Below are 27,539 nucleotides of genomic sequence, written 5' to 3'. Positions count from 1 at the left end.
CATTTGCTGACTTATTTGGGAGGAAAAAGGAAACGAACACTCACCCTCACCTCTGTTACTACTTCTCTCTGCATGCCAAAGAAACAGCAGCAACGTGAAAAGGCAAAATGTTGTGCCTTAATGTTTTAGAAATGAAACTCTTTATTTCCTCTTTGTTTGTTGTTAGAGCCCTGTTCCTTTGTAAATGGAGTATAATCTGACTTAAGAGATAAACTGGAAAATGAAGCCATGCGTTAGGATCAAATGCTTTCACTTGAACCAAATTGCTTTTGCTTTCTCCCTTCCCACTTTTATTCTTTCCTCTGGAAGAATGGACTCTTTTCAGGTCAAGCTGCAGAGCAGCTGCTGTTGGCCTCTCTTCCTCCCACTGTTTTCTATCTAGCCAGCTAAGCAAAAATGAAAAAATACACACCTCTGCAGCATAGAAACATCCTCTGTGCACACAAAACTCCTTCGTCCAGGTGGAAGACACAGTGCAAGAAAGGGAGATGAGTTGATCTGCTTCCTGAGCTCACGGGTCAGAAGGGCTCTGGTAACACACACGCATCGCCCTGGGAGGACTGCTTGCACTCCTTCTCCCTGCCGAGGTCCCACGCAAGGACCAGGGACAACCAGGCTCCCTGTAGCTGGCAGTCATCAATGGGGTTGATCTTATTGCATTTATAGCGGCTCTGAAGAGGGTCCCATGGGTGGACGAGGTACCCTGCTGGTGGAAGCAGGGGGTTAGATGAGTCAGAGGCTTGAGATGTTTTGGGGAGGCTTGGTTCACGCAAGGCTGGGAGATGTTTTCTCTCTAGCGCAGGTACTGACACTGCCTGGCTGGCGTCACAGGTGCCTGGCAGTTCAGTGGCTTTCCATGCTCCCACGGCAAAATGGGATGAGTCAAAAACACAAGCTCAGCTGAACCAGACTGGGCCAGGCATGGGAGAGGAGCTCAGGAAGCTCAGCCCGTGGTCCGGGAAGCAGGCAGATGCTCCTGAAAGGGCACTCTTCCCACTGCATGTGGGTCAAATAGATGCCCCAGTCCTTTCCTGGGAAGCTGGTGCCTGAGCTGGGTGATGCATAAAAGTGCTCGTGGCCAATGCTGGTCCTTAAAGACTCCGGGCTCATAAATCAGAATAAGCTCTCTTTGGGTCAGTGCTACCCAGGTGGTGCACACCTGCTGATGCCCTGCGCTCCTTGCTGCTACCTCAAGAGCAGTGGTGTTGGTTGCGACACGCCGGCCCAGTGCCAGCCCCAGTAATTCCAGATACGCCGCCAGCAGCAGCCTGCGCGGTCTGAGCTGGCCACGCTGCTCCTCCTTCCACCCCAGCCAGCCGAGCCGCGCTCCCTCGCACGCAGCGGCGCTGTCTTCCAGTCCAGGGTGGGTTGTCCGCCTGCGGTTTTCAGATGGGATGATGATGTCTGTAGAGCACTCGGGAATATTTCAGCATGAAAAGCATTATGTAAGGGTAAGATAATGTTATTTATAGACACAGGTTTTATTTAACATGGAATTAAACTTGCGCTTGTGGAGCCGCTGTTGACAAAGACAAATTGGAATTTATCCTTGCTTCCTCTAGTTTTATGCAGCCCGGTCATTTTCCTCAGCTCAGCCCAAAGCGTAAGTGCGTTTTATTTCCAAAACACAGCTCTCAGAAAGAAAGTTATTGGCTCTGTTTTTCTACGCCATCACTTCCGAGGTGACCGTGGAAGGTTAGTACTGGAGCCTATGCTCTGTTATGAGAGCAGCTGCAGCAGCAAAGACTCATAAAACAGGAAATGAATGCAGATTTTGAGCTGGATTAAAAACAAAAAAACAAAAGCCAGTTTCCTGAACACAATATTCTGCCTGTATTTAGCAGTCTCTGTCTGAAGCAGTGAGCTGCAGGGATGGTATCAAGCCTACATCCCCGCTGGAGAGGGCACTGCTTCTGTGTGCTAATATCTGTGCACTCACAGAACTAAAGACCTAATATCCTTTATATCCTAATATCCATTCCTTTCAAAATGTTGCTTTTTACCTTGAAAACTTTATTTGCCCCTTGAAATGCTAGATTCCAAGGAAACATATCTGTACTTTTTACAAACCATGACAAACCAGATTGCTCTGATGTTTGAGGGATTCAGGTGTTAACAGGTGTTAGGAGTATTGTTTTATGAGGTACGGTACCTTATGTAGGTTAGTCTGTGCAGTTCGTCTGCTGTCTCTCACTTGCTTTAGTATCTAGCATGAAATTCCACACATGCCTTTTATTTAGGAAAGAACACAAAAGTATGTTATCTTACTCCTCTGGAATTTTCTACAGTTATTTAGCATGTTAGCTTAAGCATAATTGTTAATATGCTCTTGAAATTGATATCTTAGCTGCATTTATTTACATCAGGCTTAAAGTAGTTCATTTCAGCTGAGGTAAATGTGAAGCATTAGATTGCAAACGTACCTAATCCATCTCTCCTCCCCCATGACTAGAAATCCTGTGGTTAAAATAACACAGCCTCTATTCAGAGCACAAACTTAGAGCTGCTAGCTGGAGCAGGCTTGGGATTTAGACAACTCTCAGCAGATGAGTCTCTTGCAGGGTCTTTTCTGCTTTTGTTTTTCATCCTACTTCTGATCCATGAGAGGAAACCAGGATCTCTCCTGTGCGCATGAAAGGTAAAGATTTTCTGCATTGTGTGTGTCTGCATGTGTGTGAAAATGAGCATATAAATGCGATGGGGAAAATGTTGCTGCTTATATAGCAAGAAGCATTTGGCAAATGGCTTCACAATCTTTAACTGTTAATCTGGTCTTGTGGCTATTTCCACGCGACAGTGGAATGATGAAATGATAATCTTGTTCAGAGAAGCTAGCAGCTCTGCCACATGGGAGAGGGACTGAATGTAGCAGACGTAGGAAACAGCAAAACTGGGTATTAATGTGATCAAGCCGGACTAAGACAAAACTGACATTGCGTTGGATATCAGGCGCAGTGAGTCCCTCTCAGGTTTGTCCAGCTGCTGTGATCCTCATGCGAAAGGCTGAGGCTGGGCTGCAGGGTCGCGCTGAGTCTGTTTACAGAGTATATGCTAATGCTGTTACGGTGTGACTGTTAACAGTAGGGACGGAGCTGTGCAACCAGAAATGTTTTGGTGCGACGTGCCAGATAGTTAAGTGCTTTTATTTGCTCTTACTGCTTTCCAAGTCCCAGTGCATGCAGGAAAGCATCATCTTTTTCTTGAAAGCTTTTATTTGAAATCCAGGAAACAACAGCAATGACTGCATGAAAGCCTGTCAGACTGGATTCAGGGCGCTGGGTTCTGTTGACTCTACCTGCCCCGACGTTCCCACTTTTCCACCCTGTGATTCACAGGGATCCCAAGTGCAAAATCAGTCCTCCTGGACCATGGTATTCAAAACTAGTGGGTCACCAGGCCAGATAGATAACACCAAAACACCACTGCTGAGACTACTGCTCAATTTAAAAAAATGTTGCCTCTCAGCGCCCTTCCCTGTCTCAAGGCGTGTGCGTGGGCGCGTGGGCGCGTGTGCTCTCCCTCCGTCGAGCGGGCACTGAACAAGTGCTGCTGCAGGTGATGTTGCCTGCGGTGTCTCGCCCTGGTGGGGGAAGCCCTCCCTCCTTCTCCGAGGTGCTCCCTGCCCTATTCCCCTTCCTCCCACTCCCCCTGTCCTTCTTCAAGCAAGGCAGGATGGTTTCCCACAAGGTCTAAGCACGCATGGCCTTCCTGCAATCCCTGACCCGCGGGTCACCCATCCCAAAGCAATGGCACCCTGTAGCATGCCCTGAGCACCTGCAAGCCACCAGAGACAGGGACAGGACCTGAGTGCCAAGCCAGGGCTCCCCTAGCACCGCGTGCCGTGCTGTTGCGGGGCCACTCGGCAGGCAGAGGTAACACTGACAATGCTTCTTTGTCTCGGAGGAAGAAATGCAGCTTTATCATTCGGGTGCCTGGTATAGGGAGTGGAAGGCAGGGCTGTGAGGAATACAACCACACAGCTTTAATGATGCTTGTGTACAGCAAGCTGCGGCAGACAGCCGGCTTGGAGGAGAGAGAATATGTGTGGAACAAAGAGATGTGGTTAGGCAGCAACTATAAAATTTCAATATAGAAAGTCAAGCTGATGTCATTTTAACTTCCCAGACCAACGCCAAGAATTCTAAGCTCCATATCAAGATTCAGTGAAAATCCCCCACATACTCACAATTTGTTCATGTGGAAAAATGAACTTTTATGGAAAATATGCATGGGAACCTGCCAGAGGAGTGTGTTGCTTTATTTCTTTTATTAATTTTGAATACACTAGTTCAGAGAGCAACCCCATTTTAGCGTCAGCTGCCTCTATTCCAGAAGAAGAAGCTCAAATGCAAATACTGAGGGCAAGGGAACTGTGTTTTTGTACAACCAGTCATCAGCTAGGAAGAGCTGTTCAAATAGAGAGAGCTGTTAAGAGCACAAAAAGGCTCAGTGGGATCTCTGAATTCACTTTATTTTCCTAGTGCCATACACAAATGGTGATAAGATGCACCTGAAGGAAAAGAGCATCAGCAGCTTTTATAACTTTGAATATGGCAAAGGTGGGATTGCTTGCAACTCCTCATGAGTAACGCTACTCATATGTGTCCCGCTCTAATACTGCATTCACAGACTTTGCCAGACTTGAACCACTGAGACGGAATTTTTCCAACTTGATTGTCTGCCTCAGGCTGAGTTCTTTTCTGGAAAATTTCAGCCAAATCTGTCCAACCATTTCCAAGAATAAACACAGGGAAAAAGGCGTTGTTGTCCAATTGGAAAAAAAAGAAAGGAAAAAAACGGGAGGGGGGAACCTGGTGATGCCTTTTTTGGATAGTTCTTATCCCTCTGTGCTTTGGAGTAGAGATCTGAAATTTGGCAGAGGTTGAGCTTTGTGTCAGGATTGTGATTTTTTTTTCCTTTGGAAAACTCCTCCAATTTGGCCTAGTGATAGCCTTTGAAGGGAAGAAACAGCGACTGTAGAGCTGATTAGAGATATGCTGGGGCTGAGTAGTCAAAAATCTAAGATTTCTCCCTGTGTTAGCAAGCTCAGCCCAGCATCCTGCAGCTCCCAGTGCCAACCCAAATGCTCTTGTGCATCCAGACAGCGCAGCCAAGTTTCTGCTGCTCCCTGCAGCCGTCAGCAGGGGCCAGGCTGCACATGCAGCACCTCTGCTGGCTGAGGGCCTCCTTCAGCCCTGGGGACAAGGACGGGCAGAGGGGCTGAGCAACAGCGAGGAAAGCAGGGAATCCCTCTCCTTCCTCGGTGTCTTCCCGCTGCAGCCAAGGGGTCCTTAGGCCAGGAGGCAGCTGGGAGGTCCTGGTGATCCTGGGCTAAGAGACAGGTCTGGGGCAACAACCCCACGGCTGGACTGGGATTCCACAGCTGAAGAGTGACTGCCCTGGTCGGGATATCGGGTTGGGATGGAGAGTCAGAGGTGCAAGTGGGGAGCCAAGAGCGAGGCACACTTGGGATCTGGCTAGGTACAAGCTGGAGAGGACAGGGAGGTGCGTGTCAAGGTGTGAACGGTAGGGAGAGTCTGTACAGCCAGAGTCTGGCATGAAACCTGAGCTGCCCCATCCATGATGCCTTTTCTGGAAGATGCCTCAGAGGACTGGCTTCAGTCCCTCTCTCCCCCACAGGGGCTTTTGTGCCTGGTTAACTGGAGGTTTTCACCACTTTGCAGTCAGTAGTTGTGTGTTCCCCTTTTTGAACAGGCGCCATGAGACCTCAGCCCTGAATGTGCACTCCTGGGGCTGGAGATGATGGGAGCTGTGCCTTGAGCATACCCACTGCCACCTAATGCTAAACACTCTTGCGAAGCCAAAGCCCTCGATATCTCCATTTGGGTACCCCTTGTGCCTCATCTGGTCACCCTGAAGCAGAGGTGGCCCTGGGTGTGGGACTTGTCAAGCCTACAGGGATGCAATAGGGCATTGGTCATGTGGTGGGGAAGGCCACAGTGGTCGGGGACAGGAGGAGTGTGAGATCAAGCCTAACCCCTGACAACATGGGACCTGATGTGATCACACTGGTTGCTTGATGGCTTGGCTCTTCCTCCATTTCCATTTCATTCAAGTGGATAAAGTACCACCTCACACCTGCCAGAGGTACCAGAGCTCAGAAATGCTTGTAAAGCACACAGATAGTATAGAGAGCTCTGCCACTGAAATCACTGCAAAGAAAATTAGTCATCTGTATTCAGAGGAGGACTTGAATAGCAAATAAAGGCTAGGACTACACTGAGCAACAAGGAGAAAGCAAAATTCTTTGTAACATCTTATTCACCTAAGAGAGTCCATCCTATACCTTGGAATAAAGCAGAGACCTCTCGTAGAGTACTGTGTGATCATCTTATTAACAAGTGTATCATATTGCATAGCACAAGGGAGTCCTAATTCTGGCACCTTCTACCTCACGCATTTTGTGGTCCTAACAGTATTCTTATAACCTACTTTTGTATGTAATATATATGCAGCATTTGAAGACAGATGGTAAAATGTCAGGGTTTCCATTTTACCACTTGACGTGATTTCCACATTCTGAGGAAAGCAGTTACAGTGTGCATGCTTCTGTTCCTGCTGCAGTCATAGTTAGGGGCGGTTTCTCCCACTTCCCCTTCTGCTGGCTATGGGCTATCGAACATCCTGTACAGCCAATCCTTTCACAAAGGCATGCTGTGAAGTTGCAACAGCAGCAGCAGCAGCTCATAGGCAATCCACTCACAGGCTATGCTGGATGTTGTAGGGGGTGCTTACAGGCTGCCATGGATGGTGGATGCTTATGGGTAGCTCCTCCAAGTGTTGGGGAGGCATGGAGAAAAACATGGAAGTGCTTGTCAGGACAGGTGGCAAACCATGCCCTAGACTGTGACCTGGATGAGAGCTGATGGGTAGAGTGGAGACTTGCAGTCAAAAGACCAGAGATGCTTGTAGAGGATGTCCTTGGGAAAGCTGTCACAAAATAAATAGCTCCAGGAAACTATGCTGCTACAATTTTGAAGTGATGATTAGAGGTGAGGACTAACATCATTAATGAAGCAAATAGGGAGTTGTAGAGGGAGGCCTGAATTGTGTAAGTTCTCTTGCGTAGCTCTGAATGCACTGCAACCTCCTAATCTGCAACATTTTCTGGTCTAGCCTGCTCCTTTCATTGCACAAGGACTAGTGAAAGAGTTAGGTCACCTCAAGGGTCCTAAAGCAAAACCTGCATTGCTTGTGATCTCCTGGAGACTTGGACCCAGCTCCTCCCCAACTCTATTCCCAGCTAGCTACTTGCTTTATCTCATCATGTTCTTCCTATGGTTTTGGTTGAATCAAACCAGCATGTGCAATATGACTCGTTCAATGATTACTACAATGCTGTGCCTTGGCATTTGGCCTTTACTGGAGATTAAAGTACATGAAAATAATTCTGTGGTTCCTTAATGAACAAAATAGGCTTTTTGTGTAATTCTTCCCCGTTTATTTTCAAATAGTCATGAATTATGAAATACTTTGTCTTGCAAATTAGTGCTTTTTTCCAAATGATACGCTTTGACCTACTCTGCAGACCTCCTGTGGATTGTATGGGCCAAGTCTTCTGTCCTGAGCCATGACAGATAAGCAGACTTAAAGGGGACTTAAAGGTGGTTTTATAGCACCTTTGAGGTCCCTAGATTCTGTGACTGCAGAGAATCAGGTTGCTACCTTCCCTGACAGAGGCTTGCTACCTTCCCTGTAGTTGTGCCCTAGATACCAATTTGCATACTTGGACCATCTCTAGAGCCACCTGTGCACAGCCGTGGCTCATGAAGCCAAGCCCACGAACTGCATGCTAGAAAACATCCCAGTGACCTGTGATGTGCGCAGAATTAGCTGCGAGCCAGGTCTGACTCCCGAGCCACAGACCAGACAAAGGTGACGTAGCGTGTTCCTGCGACTGCTGTAATTTGCTCAGGTTTCCGATGTGTCCTGAGGATGTCTCCAAGCTGCCCAAGGCTGCTGAAGACACGTTCTGTATGCCTGGTCCTTAAATGATGCCCTGGACCGTTGTAGTGCCTGGAGAATGGCATATGGACCTTGTGCAATCTCACACTATACACGGTACCCCCCTTAGAGGGTTGCTCAGCAGCTGTGTTTAGGAATGCAATAGGAGCTTTGGGCTAGCAGCACGGTGCAAGGTAACCAGCAGGATCTAGCATCTTTCTTTATTTTATTCTGCTCCCCAGTGGTATGGGATAGGATGAAGCATGAAAGATTGTTCATGAACTGGTGAACAGATTTTGTCTCTTACCAAGACACAGTCCTAGCTGGGCACTCTTGTAGCAACCATTTTGATAATCCAGCAGTATTCTCCTGTACAAATCATGTCCTACTTTGTATAAAGGCTCTGCTATATCTTCAGACATAACCAAGAAATACATGTAACGTGGGTTGTGTGACCTTTAAAGAATTCCCCGGTTTCAGGGGCACTTCAGAAAAGTGCTTTATTTTATGTCCTATTGGCCTGTGACTTAAGTTCAGGAAAGCAGATACAAAGCTATATCAGAAAAGAAAAATCATTTTCTGACAAGGAAAAAGCTTCACCTTTTTCAAAAGAAGATTAACATGGGGTGAGGAAGATGAGCATTTCAGCATTTTGCACTGGTAAAGGCTGTCTGGGAAACATGTTCCCTGATGTAAATTCAGGTTTCCCCCCCTGAGGCAAATGTCATGGGTTCCTGTGAGTCCATTTCTCTCAATCCATTTATAATATCCTTGTGAATCCCACAGTCCAAATCTAGGTATGAGATTATAACATAAACAGATTCCTGATAACCTCAAACTCATTAAGTTTTTTTAACTGCTTGCAATGTTTTAGCATGTGACCACTTTTATTTAGCAGTCTGGTCCCTCAGCAGTGAATCTCTCTGTTTTTTTCTTCTTTTCTGCTTCTGTGATTTGGATGTTAATGCCCTTGGCTTTTTATATCTGCAGGGCAGAAAACACCTCCTTTTATTAAGCCTCTAGCAGCACAGTGCTGAGCACTGGCTGTGTGGAGCTGTACACACAAGGTGACTCCAGTTCTGCAGCCGGTGGAGTATAATAAACTCTCATCTGTGTTTCCATCCCTGATTCCCAACCAAACCAAGCAGCATTTTAAAGTGGACACGCATTATGGTTTGCAGCCCTCTAGTATCAAGGTTGTGACTGTGCCTCTGTCAAAGACCTTGACATCCACCCATGGTGGATCCTACAGCCCAGATGGTCCTCCCCGTGTCACCTGCTTCTCACACCCACAGCCAAACTGCTGTACGAAGGGCTGTTACCTTGCTAGACAGGGCGATGGTCGCTCTGGTAGTGCACGAGGGGACTGAACTCTTCATTTACCTGTACCCTGAGCAATTTCATCAGACAAAATGCTGAAAGGGGTTGTGGAATTGCTTTCTCACACAACATATTCACTGCTTTGACTGCAAGGGTTTTTATCCCTGCTGCACTTTGACACCAGGTAGAAATGCTGCTGTCAATAATGTAGCTTGAAGAAACAGAGTGAAATAAAATTACTTTCTTCTCTTCCTCCTCCTTTGCTCATAGCTGCTTGCTTTTGGCCTCTTGCACATACTTAATCAAACACTGCTGCTTTCCACATGCTATAGCTCTCTATGTTTAAATTGAGAGGAATCTCCTTTAAATATTTATTTAAACAATAACATCTTAAGCTCTTTATAAATTGCTGTATAAGACTGCCATTTATAAAACACATTAACTTTTTTTTTTAATTTATTTGAATTGCACTTCCATCTAACAGCCCCACTGCGGGCCAGCATCTCCTTGTGCTGAGGTTGTAGCTCGCTTAGCTCAGAAAGCCAGTGCCTGCTCCATGGGGCTTGCAGATCTCATCCTCAAATCATGCCAAACAGCTTCCAGAACCACAGCACAGATTTTAGTGTTCATATTGTTTCTGTCCCAGGAACTGAATAGCATAATAACTTCCAGGAATCAGGGTCTTTTCGGATGCAGGGATGTTGTACTGATAGACTTTTCTTCCTACAACTAAACGCACGGCGTTTCTGACAGCTGAGGGTGAACAGATCGAAACCTAGATCCAGTTGTTCCCTGTAATTTAAAATACTTTTGAATTTTAAATGCAGGTAGACTGTGATAGCTGTCAACTAGAGGCCAGCCGTCCTTTGCTGGACCACTGGTGGCAGGGTCTGCCCAAGAAGCATGTCTGCCTCTGCATGGGGGACTCCCAGAGACAGGTTCAATTTTAACAAACTAGGAATATATGCGCAGTCGGTAACTGAGATTCTGCTATGACCAAGCTGAGGAGCGGGAACTGGAAACACGCCAGCTTCTTCATTTGTGATCACTTGGCTGCCCTCATAATTTTGGGTGCCTACTTAGGGCTTCCACAGTTTGCCCAAAGTTTTCTCTTCTAGTTTTGAGTGGATTTCTGCAGAAGAGTATTAAGTTTTGTTTTGTTTTGTTTTTTTAATGTATAACTCGCTAGCCACCGAAAAGGAACTTTTCAGTATTATTTAAATTATAATATCTGTACAGGTAAATCTTGGCATTTTCTGAGCAAATGATCCTTGAGATATATTTACATAAGAATAAGCATGAAACATGTTATATACATTTCCTTTTGATTCCTCAAATCTAAGAAGGACTTACCATTCACAATAAGAAGATTTTGATACTGTAAGTAAAATAGAGGATCCAAAATCTTCACTAAGTAGGCCATTTGTTTGTATGTAATTTCAGCTAAAAGTAGACTCATCAAAGTATTTGATTATGTTCATGTAATCTGTTGCTGTTTGCCTGAAATAATATTTCACAACCAGTGGTGGAGAACTTGCTGGCTGAATTTTAACCTTTTAAAAGTTAAAAATATAGTCTATCTTCTGCAATTCTAATTCTGTATTCTTCCAGCATCTTGATGAAACAGATTTTGGCAAAATCTCCTTTGTCAACACGGGTTTTAGGTAGGAGCTGGATTACTCACAAGCGAAAGCAAGTGAAAAGAAAGAATTCATTATGATGTTCCATCAGCTATAATTGAACCTCATCTTCCTGTTCCAGGCTCAATTTGAGTTTAATCACTGTAGCTAAACAAGGAGAAGTACCAGAACTTCCCTGAATCATTTTCATTCTTGTCCTTGTGTGGTCCCAGTTCTTTGTCATTAATTACATCAAGCTCTAGTTCCACGGAGACCGAGACAGTGGTGCCATCAGCCTGCAGTCCCTCTGGTCCCCTGAAACCCTCACTTGCCTTGGTAAGTGCAGTACTTCTCTGGAGGGTCCCTTGTGAGAAAAAGATAGGCTATGTTTTGATCAAGAGCCTTGCTCTGAGTGCAAATTTCAACAGACTAAAAGCAAAGATACATCTTTTTGAGAGTGAATGTTACTGGTGAAGCCGGAGCTATTAATCTTTTCTGGTGGCTGAAGATGCCTACGGAAACCGGATGGACTTCAGGATGGAATTAAGTATTACTTTGCTTCCAAGGTGAATGCGATGTGTGGAAAGTCCATGTCTCAGATATCCTTTTCCTTCTTTTAGCCTGAACTGGAAAGATCTCCTTGTGCTTTTCTCTCTCTCACACAATGCCATCTTCAGCAACATGGATGCACTATCATACTTCAATAATTTCAGATGTCAAATCAATACCTCATTACTTCGCTCCACTAAGAGGGCGCATGTTTTTCTCTGAGTGGGTATAGCGAGCTTTTATCCAGTCACTCTTCACACCCAGCCAGCTACCTTGTATCAGTGTCAGGGTTGACTCCTTCCTTTTAGTTCCCTCCCATTCTTTATTCACAGCAACTGACATGGACCCGTGACTGTGAATGTGTCTGAAAAAGTATTTCTAGAATAATGTTCTTACATCTTATTCTTAATTTCTTTCTTTACTGGACAATCTGAGCATCTGTAGCATGAAAGGACTCCTTCCTCCTCTCCTTCCAAGCTTTTGCCCTTCCATGATAGCTCTAGCATAGCTCCTGCATTGCTGCACTGCGTACAGGACTTCCACTTCATGGGAACTTCTGAAATGCATACCTTAACCTGGGGTCTGTAGTTCTTCACAACAGGTCTGACTGACCAGCTGAGCTTCCATGAACCGCAGTTCTTGCCTGCCCGTGGCATTCAAACAGAGGGTAGGATGGAGACCAGCAGGAGGTGGGAACACCTCTTCTTCCAAGGAATAGGCTTTTCTTGTTTGGATGCTTAAATGTTGGATGCTTAAACGCGCCAGGTTGGTTTGCATGGCAGAGGGACGCTCCCCAGCTCGGGGTCCGCACGTGCCAGAGGCAGGAGCTGGAGGCCGCTTGCCCACATTGGCTCAGAGAGCCTTGGCGGTAGCAGCTCTTTGGCAGTGCTGCACCAAAGAGGGAACAAGCAGAGGGCAGGGGTGGCTGCTGGCAGGCAAGAGACCTTGGTGGCATCACTTAGCCCTAAGGCCATAACGTCCTTTGTAGAGATTAGAAACTGCTCCTAGAATGGCCTCAGCACTGTATCCGCTCTCCGTAAAATCTGGAAACAAAGTTATTTGCCTGAAAGAAGCATTGGTTTAATTTGGCCATATTTGTTCGGCTTTATGACCACTGAAAGCAGTGCGAGTCTGAATGATTAACTGTTGTTATTTGTTGGGTATAATGCTGCCCAGCCTTGGAGCTGAACTTTCTAAGCCGAAACTCAGTATATACAGTCAGTCTTGCTGCTCTGCAAACAGCACCCTGCATCAGTCATGGCACTGTAAATTGTTTACACAAAATTGCAGACACCATAACTTACTAAATAACTCTCTCGACAGTCAGATAAGTAAATATTTCGAAAGACTCTGAACACCATGGCAAGCTCCAACTGCCCAGACCAGCTCCAGATGGATCAAAGTGAACATGGGACCAGATTTGCCTTGCTTTTGATGTCCCTGCTCCAAATTTGGTCGAGAAGGGATCTGCAAACAGGGCTCCTGAGGGAGGCTAATGCAGCTTTAAAGAGTCTCAGCTTTCTGTAGAGCTGACAGGACAGAACAAAACCATGGAAAGTGTTTGCAAACAGAGCCGTCTTCCTAAAGCTGTAAATCCATATTTCTAGAAGACAGAGCCTCCTTGTCCATGTCTTCCTCACTTCTAGATAAATGAGGTGGATGCCAGCAAATCTCTGCTGCAGAAGGGATGGACAGTTCTTTTCTGATGTACCTAGAGACTATAGCGCACACTTCACGTTTGTTTGGTGCAGAGGCACAGCGGTAGCACCTTTACCCAACTGCCTGGCTGTGCAGGTAGCAGTCCTGTGGGCTCCTAGCATCAGAGAAGGAAAGACATTGGCAACGACTCTCAAACTTCCACTGCCTTTCCCAGGGGGTAAGTGACCGTGCTTCTGAAAACATATCGTTTCAAAACTAAATGCATCTGAAACGCTCAGCCCTCTGTTTGGCTTAGGGTGTCGTTTTATGAGACATTTCTTTCCAATCATTTCCAATGATGATCCCAAACAATTATTTGGGATCTTTTTCCTTTAGAGTTCACTGCATTGTACCAGCTCACCTCCTTATACAAAAGGGATCGTGCTACAAGCAGGAACACATAGTTAAGATGGCCTGGGCCTTTGCAAGACGAATTTGTTTTGGAACCAAGTGAGTCGGAAGGACAGGAAACGGGCAGCGCACCAAGAGTCTCTGCAGGATTATTCCACTCTTCCAGCGAGACCTGGTCTGGATAATCTGCAGTCTGGGGCTGAGCCTGTCTCCGTGGAAGGCAGGGACAGATATTCCATTGTTACTATTGGTTTTATACAGCATAGGGGGGTTGGTCCTAAATTAGCTCTTTAAAACCTCACCAGAAAAATCCTCTCTGGTGCAGAACTCGCTAATGTGAGAGGAAGCCGTGAGCTTCGGTGGAAACATCTGCATGGGCCCAGCTGTCTGGTCGTTGCCGCCGTCGTGTGGGTTGGTAACAACCCCTGGCAAGGGCCATCCTCAGGGCGCAGCCTCATTGAAGGCCATGCGCAAAGTTCATTATGAGCTTAAAACTCACTGACTTACAGGTAACCTCACGTTGAATCGTTGGCTAAATTGTGTGTTTGGTATTTGTTCATTTGATCCCTGACTGGGACCTGGTATCATGTGGTTCTTTTGGTAAGATGTTAGTTCTTTATCTTTTGAGTTACTTTGATACCTCCTGATTACAGCGGTGCATGTGGGAAGTTTCCTTAAAAATATATGATTTCATGTACTGCATGTATTATTTATTTAGTGTCAGCAGCATGTGTGAGGCTGTCCATGTTTACACGAGGAGGCAGGGTTTTCATCCCAGGGCTAAATCAAACTCTGCCAAGACAGCACAATACAGACATAAATAAAACATAGGTCGTAGAGACAAACTGTCAGTAGTGCTGGTCGCCTTAGTTATCCATTCACGGTTATGCACAACCATACTGACCTGCACTCCTATCTCAGTATATTCAGCATAAACAGATGATTGACTGAGGAAAACAAGAGGAGGAAAAGAATAGTTCTGTACTGTGGTAGCACAAGTAAGGAGGTGCAATGGGGAAACAGAAAAAGGAGTATTCGCATGCAGGAGCATGTGCCAGTGTTAGGTGCCTATTGCAAAACCACAGACACAGTCAATACTGGTCATATGTTTCACACCTTGCAGTCAATGTTTTCTAATTCCTAAGCATACATGATAGAAAAATGCAGCACACAGAGTGAAACACTTTTAGGGGATCTGGCAGAAATAAAGGTGCTGTTTTTAAAAGAATCGGAAATACTCCAGCTGTCGGGCCAGATTCAGCTCTAGTAGCCAGCTGTGGATCCTAATCCACACTAATTTGGAAACCACCTAAATGGCATCACTCTTGTGGAGCAAGTGGCTATCTGTGAACAAGAAGTCCTGGTGTGCTCCATGTAACTGCAAACACATGGTAACTGGATTGTCTTAAAAGGCTGCTCTGTGGCACGTAATTCCAACCGCAAGGATGAATACCCATCCGTGGCCCTCTCTGTTCGTCATGCCCCAAGCCCCATCTCCCTCGCTCGGGGAACCCTGTGGCTCATGCAGCCCAGCACCTTCGCAATCATCCTTCCGCATCTCCATCACTGCGGAAGGAAGGGCCCATCCGCCTTTCCCATCAACCACTGCACGCCCTTGGCTGCATACCCTACAGCTTCTCACTGACCAGTTGGTGTGCCTGCAACTATGCTACCTGAGGCTTGTTTGTAAGCTAAACTTACTATTAAGCTACGCCCGTATTAGTATTCCTATTGACCAGCATCTAAAATAGGCACTCAAAGAAGGCTAATGGAGGTAGACTTGCCATTAACTGAGCGCGTTTCTTTTCTTATCTTTATTGCAACATGTCACTAGTTTTTCATCCATTAGCGATTTTTTTTCCCTTAACACTGTCTCTGATTTCTGTGTCATGAGGGGGAGTATTGTCAGATCTCATTCGCATGATGGGAGAAGCAGAAAATCCGTTCTGTATATCATGTGCCCCTGGCTCCTAACACCACAAAGGATTTCTTCAAGCCTCGCTCATTATCTCGTTTTATACTTTAAAAGAAAAGCTAAAATGCTGGTGACAAATGACCTCGTTTATCACATTTAATTGACTGACTGTTCTTTTAAACCTCTGAAATACACACTTTGGGCCAAAGCGCTGGAAAAAGAACATACCATTTACCCTGGTTTGCTGCCAGGCCACATTAAAAAATGTTCAGGAGGTGTTTGCTAGGCCAGAACACTGAGTGCACTTTCTCCAGCAGCGCGTCTCCAGCTGTATAATGTGTTGCTCTCTGGAAAGGAGGTTGAGCAATTGCATTGCAAGTACTTTTTCTCCTTTGCTAATTGCACCAACAATTTTCCTAGAAATCTGTGCGTGTGCAGTATCAGGATGGTACCCTTTGCAAGGAGTAGGACTTGGTAAAAGGTGTAAGGGTCCAGGAAGTAGAAACATAACAATCCATTCTTCTGGAGGTGGCCAGGCGTATGTACAGAACTAATTATTGTAGGGTTGCTTATTTTTATTATGGGAGCAGAAATCGGTTGCATGCACTGAATGGGAGACATGAGGCTCCTACCCGATGCTTTCCAGTCCCTCACCTGCTTTGCCCTGCAGCATCAGAGCCCGTTTCCTATTTCAGGCCCCTGCCGGTGCCAGCTGGCCATAGCCAATGAGTGGCCTGGTGGGACACCACAATGGTGGGCTACAAAGCTTTTGTGCAGCACGGCCCATGCTCTGAGTGAGACAAATGATTTCAGCACGTGGCACATCCATCATGGTTGTTCCCAGCAGCCCCATAGCAGTAACCTTCCTCCCACTGTTCCTCACACTTCTGCAGCCCTCTTCTGCCTCTCCTCCAGGACTGGGTGGTGGCAGCAGCAAGTAAAGGCAGGTGGCAGAGACATATTGGGTCCCCCTCTCCTTCTTCCCGTGGGTGACACAGCCCCCATGGCTTCTGCCCCTGCCTGGTGAGCTCTACATGGCGCTGTCTGCCATTAGTGGGTTTTTGTAAAGTAAGTGTGATGCACTTCCATCCCAGTGACCTTTACTCCTGGTTTCTGCAAACTGTGGCAATTCCATCACTTACGTGACATTTCCATGAGCAAGCCACAGAAATATGGTCAAAGTGAAACTGTTATGGGGAGAGTGAAACCATTAGAAAGTTGTATTTGGAAGCTGCCAGTACTTCCTTGTGGGCTAGAGAAGTGGTTTGAATGGGCCTCTCTGGAGGAGAGGTCTCCCTTCACCCCAAGACTAACCAATATTTTCATTGAGAACTTGGACAATGGAAAAATACAGCAGGTGCTTGTTGAACCTAAGGCAGTTGTTGAGTCAGGTGCCCATTAGAGATATGACAAATTGGAGCCATGGATTGAAAAGAAATAAGATGCAGTTCAACAGGGATTAATGCACAGCGTTTCCGAGAGCTGACAGTGTCAGTGACAGCGGGTGGAGAATGACTGCCTGGAAGCAGTTCGGCTAAGAGGACCCACAGGTTATGATGGATCACAGGCTGAATGTGTATCTATAATGTCATATTGTTGACAAAACATCCATTGTAGAGAACATAAATAGGAATACAGCATTCAAGACATCTCCCTTCTCTCTGTTTAGTTAGCTCTGCTAGTGTAAAACTTCATCTGGAGACTCTTTTATGGATGTGGTCCTATTCCTAAAGAAAGGTACATACCAATAGAGAAATAGACAGAATGATGCAGGAAGGTAGGCTGAAGAAACTGGGTTTGATTAGAGAACAGAGGACTGAAGGGAGAAATAATGGCCTTCAGACACACAAAAGGCTGTGCAAAAAGAAAATAAATAACCTGTTCTCTATCCCTGCTGTAGAGAGAAGCAATACATGCAGAATTCAAAAAGAGTGATTTAAGAAAGTATTTCTAGTAGTAAAGATAATGAAACACTGAAATAAATTGTCTCATGAGACTCAAGTTTCTGTCATTCAAGGTTTTTAAGAATAGTTATCCAGACATCTGTAAGGACTTACCTAAGTCTGGATTGGCAGGATGGACTAGGGCAAGCTTGAGCAGCCGGGACCATTCTGCATGGTATTTCAGCAAATTCATCAGACCATGTGAGACTCCTCTTATAATGTACTAACATATATGCACTCTCCAGTCTCTAACCAGTCCCCAGAATAAGGGCGGCGGCCCAGTCAAGCCCTTCTCTGGTTCGATGAGGGAAGGCTGTCTTCTCCTTTCCCTTTCCCACCCTCAAGGCAAACCTGATGCGACGGGGACAGTGAACGCTGAAATGACAAAAATCTTTTTCCCTTTCCTGCCAGCCGGTGATTTAGGAGACCAGACCTTCAAACAGCAGCAGCAGGACCCTTTCCATCAGGGACACCAGGGTTTGCTCCTTGGGAGAGCCTGCCCTCACCTTCGCTCCTCCCTTCTCGCTGTGCATGCAAGCACACATGCTGGGGACCCTGGGCCAGAGTCATTTTCCACAGAGCTGCCTGCTGTGCAAGGGCTCAAAATCCTGCCCCTTTGCTGCTGTAGCCACCCCCAATTCTGCTAACTTTTAACCCTGGGGGACTCAGAATCTCAACCTACATAAGAGATTGACACAAATCCCACTGTCCTGATTAACAGCCCATCTAATCCTGGTGATGTCAGTAGGGTTTTTTTATGGCAGGATTTGGCCCACTGCCCTCTTAAGAGCACGGCTGAAGAGCTTTGATTTTTATTCCTCTCACCTTCTAGACCACTGTGGGCAGGGAGAAGGCTGCAGGCGTTAGCCTGAAGTAGGAGAAAGAAGTAGTATTTGAGCCACCCAGCAAAATTCACTGCCAAGTTTTCCTTATCTCAGTGGAAAAATGGGACAAAAGGGTGTTTCCTGAGGAATGCAGGAGAATCGCACCATGCAGTTCCTCTTTAACTGTACAGCATAGTTATACATGAGTTTGATTATACATATATATATATATGTATATGTACATGAAACATGAAAGCAAAATCATTTATATATATATAAATATACATATATATATATGTACACAAATGATTTTGCTTTCATTGTTCCTACTTCCACAGTTTCTGGGGTTAAGAGAAGATACATACAGGGAGGGAGGAGGGAGAGGAAGAGGGAAAGAATGAAGGAGAGGAAACCGTGATCAGATATCGCGGCTCATCTCTAAGCCCCCATTTTTTACAGTGACGGAATGTAACCAGCAACTGTTTCTACTATTTAAGGAAAAAGGCTCCTATACAAAATCCTGTGGTTTTGAAGTGATCCTTTTATAGGCATAAAGAGATTTTTCCACATCCCTCTATTTGATTTCTTTTTTTTTTTTTTTTACTCAGACCTAGCTATTCGAATAGAAATGTGTAGAATATCATGCAGTGGAATCAGGCACTTCATTCCTATTCTTGCTCCTGGAGATCAAACAGTCCACCAGTTCACCACATAGAGCCACAGAGATGTAAATTGTGGACCAGCAGAGAGTAGAATTTGGACCCATACCCATCCAAAGGAATTTTGAACTGGAAATGCCTCATCACAAAATTTAATGTGCCGTCTGTTCTGCAGTAACCGCTTGCCATAATTATAGCACTCTAATGAATTGTTGACGCTCATCTTCCTCAACGGCACTGCATGTTAATGGCATTTGTAATCTCCTTGATTTGGGATAAGATTAACTACATGTTAACCTTGAGTTATGGCATTTATCTAAATGGTAATCAGATAAAATGCACAACCTGCAGCTGGAGCAGGCATCTGAACACCCAACTCTCGTTTGCCAGGGAAAAGGGCAAAGGAAAAAACTGCCCTGAAAGTGGGAAATTTGGCATTCATGTTCATTCAGACCAAGAAAATGGTGACCTCAGGCTTCCCATGTCCTGGACAACTAGTTCCTACCACTGTGGTGCAGGGCTGGAGATGATCTGGGGTGTGAGGGGCTGTGTCCACATGTGCTCGTGTGGGAGGGCTCTGCCTGGCAGCGTGCCTGAGGTCCAAGGTCTACAGGCAGGCCAAGGGCTGCTGCCAGTCTGCAAGGCTGGCCAAAACAACGGCAGCTCAGGGGTGCAGGGAAGCAAAGCAAACCTTAGAGATTTACAAGCAAAACTATAGACACCTGACAGCTACCTGAGTCCTTCCGGCACCCGTGACCTTGGGGGTGTTTGGGCGCAAGGGTTAAGCTGGGGATGTGAAAACAGCGTTACACAACTCAGTGCTTTATAAGGAGCAATACGCACAATCTTTAATTTATTACTTCAGACTACACAACCTGGAGGTAGCTTTTCTACGCATAGCTACAAAACAAGGGATTTACAGAGTTCCAGTAGCTGCTCAGGGCCAGACGTCTATTATCTCATCACATACATATGCTGTGCAAAGATGCCGGTGCTAATACTTCCCTTCACTACTGCTGAGACATGCCTGGTACCACCAGTTCGCACTGACATCAATAATAACCTGCGCAAGCATCTCCCCTCTCAAGTGCCGGGGAGGGGCGGGGGCAGGCATATGTTCCAGATGGAAATACAGCTAGGGTTCCTTCCTCTCCTTGGCTTTCGACTTTAGCAATTTTATCTCGGATGAGATCTAAGTGGGAGCAATTCCTCCACAAACTGCCCCATATTTGATTGTTTACACACTTTTTTATGAAACTGGTAATAGGAACAGCAAGAAAACTACTGCAAAGCAGCTGAGACTCCCAGTGTGTGGTATGTGGTAGAAAGAATTAACCTTCAGCTTGGTTTCCCCTTGACAGAAGAAGCATGTGCACTTATTCCTGTTTTAAAGCGATGTAAATCTCTGACTTCAGAAGAATAAATCCTGATTTGCTCCCACACTGAATGAATGGGAAATGCCGAAGTCTGATTCTGGTTCAGTGGTACAGGTCTCAGCTCTCAAAGATTTGCACACTCTCAACTTGAAATCATCATTTAACTGCGTATGAACCTACCATGGGAAATTATGTGATCCAGATACGCTTACAGCTCATCTAGTAGGAACAAATAAAGCCAGGCTGAAGATATATTGACAGAGTGGGGATGGAAAACTAAGTGATGCCTCTCCACAGGGGGACAAATTCACAGCGCTTTTCCAAATTGTGGGTGGTCTATTGTACATCACTACAGTCAATGAGAACACTGAATTCATATGTGCCAACCTAATTTGAAAAATCATTATTTAAACCTAACAATGAAAGTATTGTAACCTTATCATTTGCATATATTGTGCCTCAGATCTCTGTTCCTTTCCAGTACATAGTAGTCTCTCCAAAATCCTGCAATTTAATTTAAAAAAAATGTTATAGGCATAATGTTAGCATAGAAGTACACAGACCACTGATGACTGTGTTTTCACCCGTGTAGAACATAAGGCACCAGATAATTTATTTTCATTGACACTAAGGCAGATAAGCTGCCATTATTATGAACAAGAAAAGAACTGGTTGGCCTGCGCTGTCAGTCAGGGAGCAGGCAGCCGAAAGACTACAAAAATTCAGTAATTACAAACTTCTCAAATATTTATTGCTCGGGAATGCCAGAATCTCTGAGCTTGCTTCTTCTCCCATTATACCTGGAAATAATCAGGAGTGCTTCTAGTCACTGAAGTCATTGTTTTCCCTTGGACCGTTGCTGATTTTTGTAAATGTTGTGGCATAGCATGGGATATTATAGCTAGACCACAACAGAATCAATTACGCCCAACTTAAAATAAGAGCTACACAAAAAGATTAAAAAATGGAAATCCTGTAGAGCTGTGGCAGCAGCGTTGTTTGCTTGGTTGAAATCAGTGTGCTTGAGCATGGCTCCTTGGATGAGATGCCACGAGCAGGTGTTCTGGCGCACGGGACAGATAGCGGAGATGCTCCTAAATGGCACTTGGCACTTTTAGTGCTCGCACGAGCTAGACCACTATTAAGGTCTTGCAGTTTTCGAAGGCGCAATGGAAGGACGCAGTGCTGTTGCAGCACTTCTCACAGGGCAAGCTGGTAACTCCCAGGAAACCGCGGCAGAGCCTCAAGGAAGGAGCGTAGAAAATTCCTGCAGCCCGGAGAGGAAGGAGGGGGGACGGGCACAAATCTCATTTACTTATTGTTAGCTCCCGAGCACAGGCCCACAGGAAGGGCCCTCAAGCAGTTGATGTTTATCCGGTTTCACAGAAAGGACCAGTCACACGTAGGTCCCGCAGGTGTTTGTCAGAGCCGTCCTCACCTCCGGCAGTCTATCCCAGGGCTGCCTCCTCCCCCCTCTGCCTTCCCAATCGCAGCATAAGCCTGGCACTTCATCTCCTGTCCTCCACGGGCATGGAAGACAGAGGACAGTTATTTCTCATTTTGCAGTTGCTTTTTTTTTTCTTCCTATGAGAAGATTTATCCTGTCTCACCTGTGCCTTTTCCTCACATTGGATAGCCACAGTTCTGGCTGTGTGGCAGAGGCAGCGGCTTATCCTCTCCGTGTGCCCACACCAGGCTTTGTCACTTCCCTTGGCTCTTCCTCGGGCTGAGCTTCATCACCCAAGTACTCCTCGGCTTCCCTGTGAGCTCCTCCGGCGTGGGGTGGTTTCTCATGTACCTCCCACTGACTTAGGGCAAGGATCCCACACCCATGATAACACAGCTTCCCAATCTACATGCGCAGCTGCAGTCACTTCAGAAGGGCTTTCCCCTAGACAGATCTCATTGCAAATCATCTTTTCCTTTTGCTGTTGTTCTCCTAGTTTTTACAAAACAAATACTTTTTGATCGCCTGGGCTTTGGAATTAAATGAACAACTTTTGATAGATATCCTTACTCTTTCTAGGTTGTGGCTAATTTAATCTACTTCCAAGGTCAAGGAGACCTTGACTGTCATGTAAATTACGTTTTTGCCCGGTTCCTCTGAAATCCAAGTGGGAAATGAAATTTTATGGACTAGAGATTGCTAGAGAACTCCAGCAAGTAAAAAGGTCAGGAATACAAATGGATGATCTGGGATGGGTAACAGGTTAACAGCATGGTAGAATTGTCCTGTAGCTTTGAATTCAATTTCACAGGTCTGTGTGCATTCATAGCTGTCCTTGCACTTCTGGGACAATGACATCCCACTTTGTATCCCCTTATATTGAAGGGGAAACAAGGAAGTTCACATGCAGCTTCAAGACCAGTAACAAAGACCCTAACGAAAAGCAGATTATAGCTCCATATTGATATGGACAGGCTTTGGGCTTCAAAGCATCCACAGCATCCACAGCAGGGAGCAGAGCTACTCAGACTTTTGTGACTTGAAAACATCCCTGCCAAAATAAGGTATTTAATCATTTCTTTTTTAAGCCACTTATTGCAGGAAAATATTGCTTTTGAACAAGTTTTTGAATTGATTTTAAAAATGTCATCTGTAACTTTAATTTAAATTTTCAATGTTTGAAAAAACAAAATACACTGAAAATTTTGAATTTCATTTTTCCATTTCTGATACCAGCTATAATAGATTGAAAAATACCAAAGAGGGTTCTTTCCTATTTGTTTTTTCCCCCTTTTTATCTCTCCCTTTTTGACCTTTAAAACGTTGCAACATCACAAATTAAGTCTCCAGCTTTAGGGTGGCAGAAGGAAAAGGGAAAGGCCATAGTATCACTTCTCTGAAACTTTTGGAGACATAGCAGGACAGGAGCTTGGGTGAGGCAGCCTGCTATTCTGTTGGACTCAGTAATGGAAAGGTAAAGAAGAGGAAAAATAGGAACTCCAAATATGGAGCTCCAAAGATGGATATTCCAAATATTCAGTTTGGTGTGAGTTGACGTAAAATGAAAAGTTTCCAACAGAAATAATATTTAACTCTGCTTGGGATCTTTTCTGGACAAAGAAAAACTGTTCCCCTGGGGCTTTGATGAGCCCTGCTGCAGGGGACAGGATGAGGTCTCCAGGTCCTGGGGAGATGGTGGCCCTTTTCTGGGGGTGGCAGAGAGAAGGCCATGTGACACCTCTTGGATTTTAAGTTCCCCTAAAAGAAGGGACCAAAGATGCGTCCTCTGAATTTCAGCTGGTCTCCCAAATAAGCAAACCAGCCTGTCCTCGGCTCCACCGAGCATGGCCTCAGGGATGGCCTCGGCAGCGCTGCTGCAGATGAGCCATGTGCAGAGCACGTTCCCTCTGCTGAGCTGCTCTGCCTGGCTCTCTTCGCGGGCCAGGCTCCCACCTGCCAGAAGAAGGTCTGCATTGGAGGGGGCACCTGCCATGGGGCTGTCTTTACACCCTATGAGGGTGCAGAACACCTGCCCAACTCGCCAGGCACCTCCTCCCAGCGCTGTCCTTTCCAGGCTGCCTTCCCAAATAGGTTTGACTGAGCTGAGCGGATACTTACTGCCCTGCATCCCCTGGCACAGCTCACATTTTCAGGGGCATAGGGTGGGGGAAGAGCAGTCCCTGGCTGCCAATCGTGCAGGGAAGGAGCTGTGCCAGCAGTCATGTCCTTCCTTGCATGCCCATGGGGCATCCTGGCCCCACAAGGTATCTGCATCTGGCTAGCTGCTCTCATGCACTTTCTCCTTTCTGCAGCCAAGGCCTAGCAAAGGTCTGCATTTCCTTCTTCTGGCAGCTGCATGTCTGTTATTGGCATTCAAAATCAGACCTCAGATGGCAATATGCTTTCCATGATGAAATCTGCTTGGAAATGGTAAAGATCTGAGGGTTCCCTCAGCTGGAAAATAGGATTAGGCTTACCTGGACTGTGAATGTCAGGCCGTCTGAACTGGAGTTCATAAACAGCTCAGAAATTATGGCAATAAACAGTAAATAAGTGGCTCCATGCACCATGGGGCTTGTGAGGCTTCGTTTCCTACGGGGCCATGCCCTTCATGCCTTTCGCTACCTCAGCCTTCACCCTAAAGATCCCGCTGTCTTTCTCATTGTTCAGATGTTTTCCGCGCACTTGGAAGCCTTGAAACTTCACTTCCATCTCTCGCACCAGAACCAGATAAAATTGGCTGGCAGAGTTAAACATTGCCACGGGCAGACATCACAATTTCACAAGCCTAGTTTTGTTAGAAACAAAACCAGACTTGCCACTCAGGTGCTAGGCAGGGAGCTGGCGGAGGCGCAGAAATCCTCTTGTACCTGGACAGCATCAGTCCCACCGCATGCATGCATTGATCAGGAGGATCTGCATGCCCAGGGCTTCCAGGCAACCAGCCACCCACCATCAGCTAGTGCCAATACAGAAATCCTAAATGCGTGGTCAAAGTCCTTGGTTTTCCCACCTCTGGAAATGTCTGCAGAGGTAGATAAAATGGATTTTACAAGGAAACCCAGGTATATGGCAGCTCTAAATATGCCAACGCACCCCAGGAGAAAAGTCCCCCCTATGGCCATGCTCCCACCCTCCATGGGAAAGGTCCTGCTGCTCTATCCCCAGGCATGCGTGTCTCGAGCTGCTGATTATGGAGTCTGCACACAGGAGACCACAAATACCTGTAATGTGTACACTGATCTCAAAGTTTCTTTCCAACATTAAATAAGGTAGACCCGCACAAGTACCTTGGGTTATGTTTTCCAAAAAGCCCATGCAGGCACATCTGTTTTCACTCTGTAGTCAGGAAGCTGTCTGTTTAGATACCTGTTTTGGAACAGGGGACAGGAACAAAGATGAAAAACACAGAAAACCCATTGAAAATGTGACTCGTGGTTGCTGTGACTGTAATTCTGCCTTGTCACCCTGCACTGCTGCAGTTAAAAGAAAAGAGAAGATGGTTCAAAGCAGCAAGATGCCCACAGTCTGCCCTTGGCTTATGCCTTCAGATGCTCCAAGGGTGAATGCGTTTCCCATGCCAGACTACAGGCCTTAGTGACTGCAGTTTGCTGGTCACATCCAGATAGGGTGCAGCCGAGACAGTGGCAGCATGAGATCTTACCTTGACTTGCTTTGATTACCCTCAAAAAGGGCATGCCCCTCCTGATAAAGACTGGTCAATTTTCTCTATCTCTCCAGGATTGGATCTCCCTGCAGAGGCTGCCAGGACCAATAACAATCAGACCGGATGTTCCTTGTTAAGTGATATATAACCGGAAAGAGCTGGGAACAGGGGGTGATGCTCTATTTAGAGGGACTCGCTGTTGTGCCCTGGCTCCAGTCACGCTGCCAGCTTGCCCCAGCTGAAATTCTGCTTCTTGTTAGTGCCTAAGCTGATCACTAATTTGCATTTTCAGTCCATACTTGATCTTTGCTTCTGCAAATTCCTCAGCATGACCCCCATCATGGTCCCTAGCGCGAGGCTGACTACTGCAGTAGCACAGCTCTGAAGTGACGACTCTTTTTATCGCAGCTGAAGACTGTGGCAGTGCTGAAGTGCACTCCCAGGAGGGTTTCTTTCTAGCAGGCAGTCATTACTGAAGCGCTCCTTCTGACTGATGTTTCAGAGCCCAGTGTGTCCTATTATCATAGCCATGATTCAACCCGCACCGCTGCTGTGGCAGCAGGGCCCCCAGAGCCGCAAACCCACTGTCTGTGCTGGATCCCCGCTCTCCATCCGCCGCCCTTCAAAAGCACCATGGGCAGAAGCAGTTACCAGTTTGTTCATCTTATTATAGTCAAAGATGAAACTACTCACTTCAGCTGCCAGAGGCTGAAAAATATGTCTTAGATCTGATTTTGCACCTTTCCAGTTAGATTTTCTGTGCTGTACAGTGGAAACAATGAAAGGTGAAATCCCTGTAGGGAAGGATTTGTGAAATTCTGCAGGAAATTGATATTACAGATAATTGTTTCCTGCTGAGAGGGATATAACAGAATTTTACAGAAAAGCTGCCCTTTTCAGCAAAATCCACTGCAGTGTACCTAGACACAAAAGTTTGTCTCTGGCATAGATATGCTTCACTGCACTTTTTCCTGTTACACATGAAATGCAATATTGCTTATTTCTACTGGAATTTTTTTCTAAAGAGACACCATAGTGTAAATGATAAATCTGTTAAATTGTAAATGAGGTGAAATGTTGGGTGCTTTGGCCTCTGGAGCACAAAGACTTTGACTTTTAATGGTAGCTAACAAAACTTGCCTTTTGAAAATGTGCAGGGAAAATTTATTGACTGTCAAAACAAAATCTCCTATTCTAAGCACAATAGTATTGTCAGAAGGCACCAACTTTGTTTCTGAACGTTTGGCTGAGGACAAAAAAGACACTTAGAAGCAGCTCCATTTTTAAATCTCGTTCCCAATATTTTTAGGGTATGTATGTCCATTATTTCTCCCTATTAAAGAAATCCCATTTAAATAAGACAGTATTAACAGAATACCAAATGTTGAAGTCCAAGTAATACTGACTTCTACCTTTACATATGGTTATGGAAGTGCTTGTGCATCTCCAAGAAGAATCCGTTTTTTTATCTATGTAAGCCAGGATGGCCTTGTTACATTATTATGAGCTGGAATAGTTTTAACAGAGAAGACGAGAGTGGGTCTCCTCAAGAGATGCAAGCTCTCCTCCTCATTCTCCCACTACATTTCCAAATGTAGACTGATGGTACTTTCTGGATTGGATACTCCTGTCCACTGAATGTTGCTATCTCTTATTCAGATACCTCTGACAGCTCTAAAATTGAAGCAACTGGGGTTTCAAACTAGACAAAAGAAAACTTCTGCATATAATTATTTCAATCAGAACAAAACCTAGAGCATTATAACTGTTTTATTAAGATATGTGCTTTGCTGTTTCCAACCTTTTCAAAATCTGTGTGTCTGGCTCTCTAAGAACGTTGCTACTTGGACCTATTTTGTATGGATTGGGAAGGATAAAGAAATTCCTGAAAGTTCACTTGCCAGCTCTGCTCCTTTGCCAACACCAGTAATTTGAGAAGGAATGATAGTCTCTTTGAAATACAGATTGCCATAGGACTGGAGCTGATGATCAACTAAATACGTATGCACAGATAGATCTACAGACAATTCACCTTCCTTCCCGTGGTAGCTCTTATCTTCACTCTTCTGCTGCTCTGCCATTTTCCTGCCAATGTAGGCAGAGGAGGCACCAAATCCGATCTTTAAATCATTTCAGAAACATGCTGCCACACTGGCCTCTGCTCCTGATTGTAGCAAAACAGCAAAGGGCTGGAGCGGGAAGGAGC

At 45.6% G+C, this 27,539-nt stretch overlaps 1 protein-coding gene across 1 annotated transcript in view; it reads left to right on the top strand.

The window, feature by feature from the left end:
* Positions 1-2,478: 2,478 nt before the first annotated feature.
* JCAD (junctional cadherin 5 associated) overlaps positions 2,479-27,539 on the top strand; it is a 68,278-nt gene continuing 43,217 nt past the window's right edge. The window contains exon 1 of the mRNA XM_009679631.2: positions 2,479-2,638. The gene's annotated coding sequence lies outside the window, so the exon portion shown is untranslated. The remainder of the gene's footprint in view (positions 2,639-27,539) is intronic.

This window comes from Struthio camelus, chromosome 2 (genome assembly GCF_040807025.1).
Source record: "Struthio camelus isolate bStrCam1 chromosome 2, bStrCam1.hap1, whole genome shotgun sequence".
NCBI lineage: Eukaryota > Metazoa > Chordata > Aves > Struthioniformes > Struthionidae > Struthio > Struthio camelus.
The sequence above is the reverse complement of the archived record's forward strand: the minus strand, read 5'-3'. Positions and strand labels throughout refer to the sequence as shown.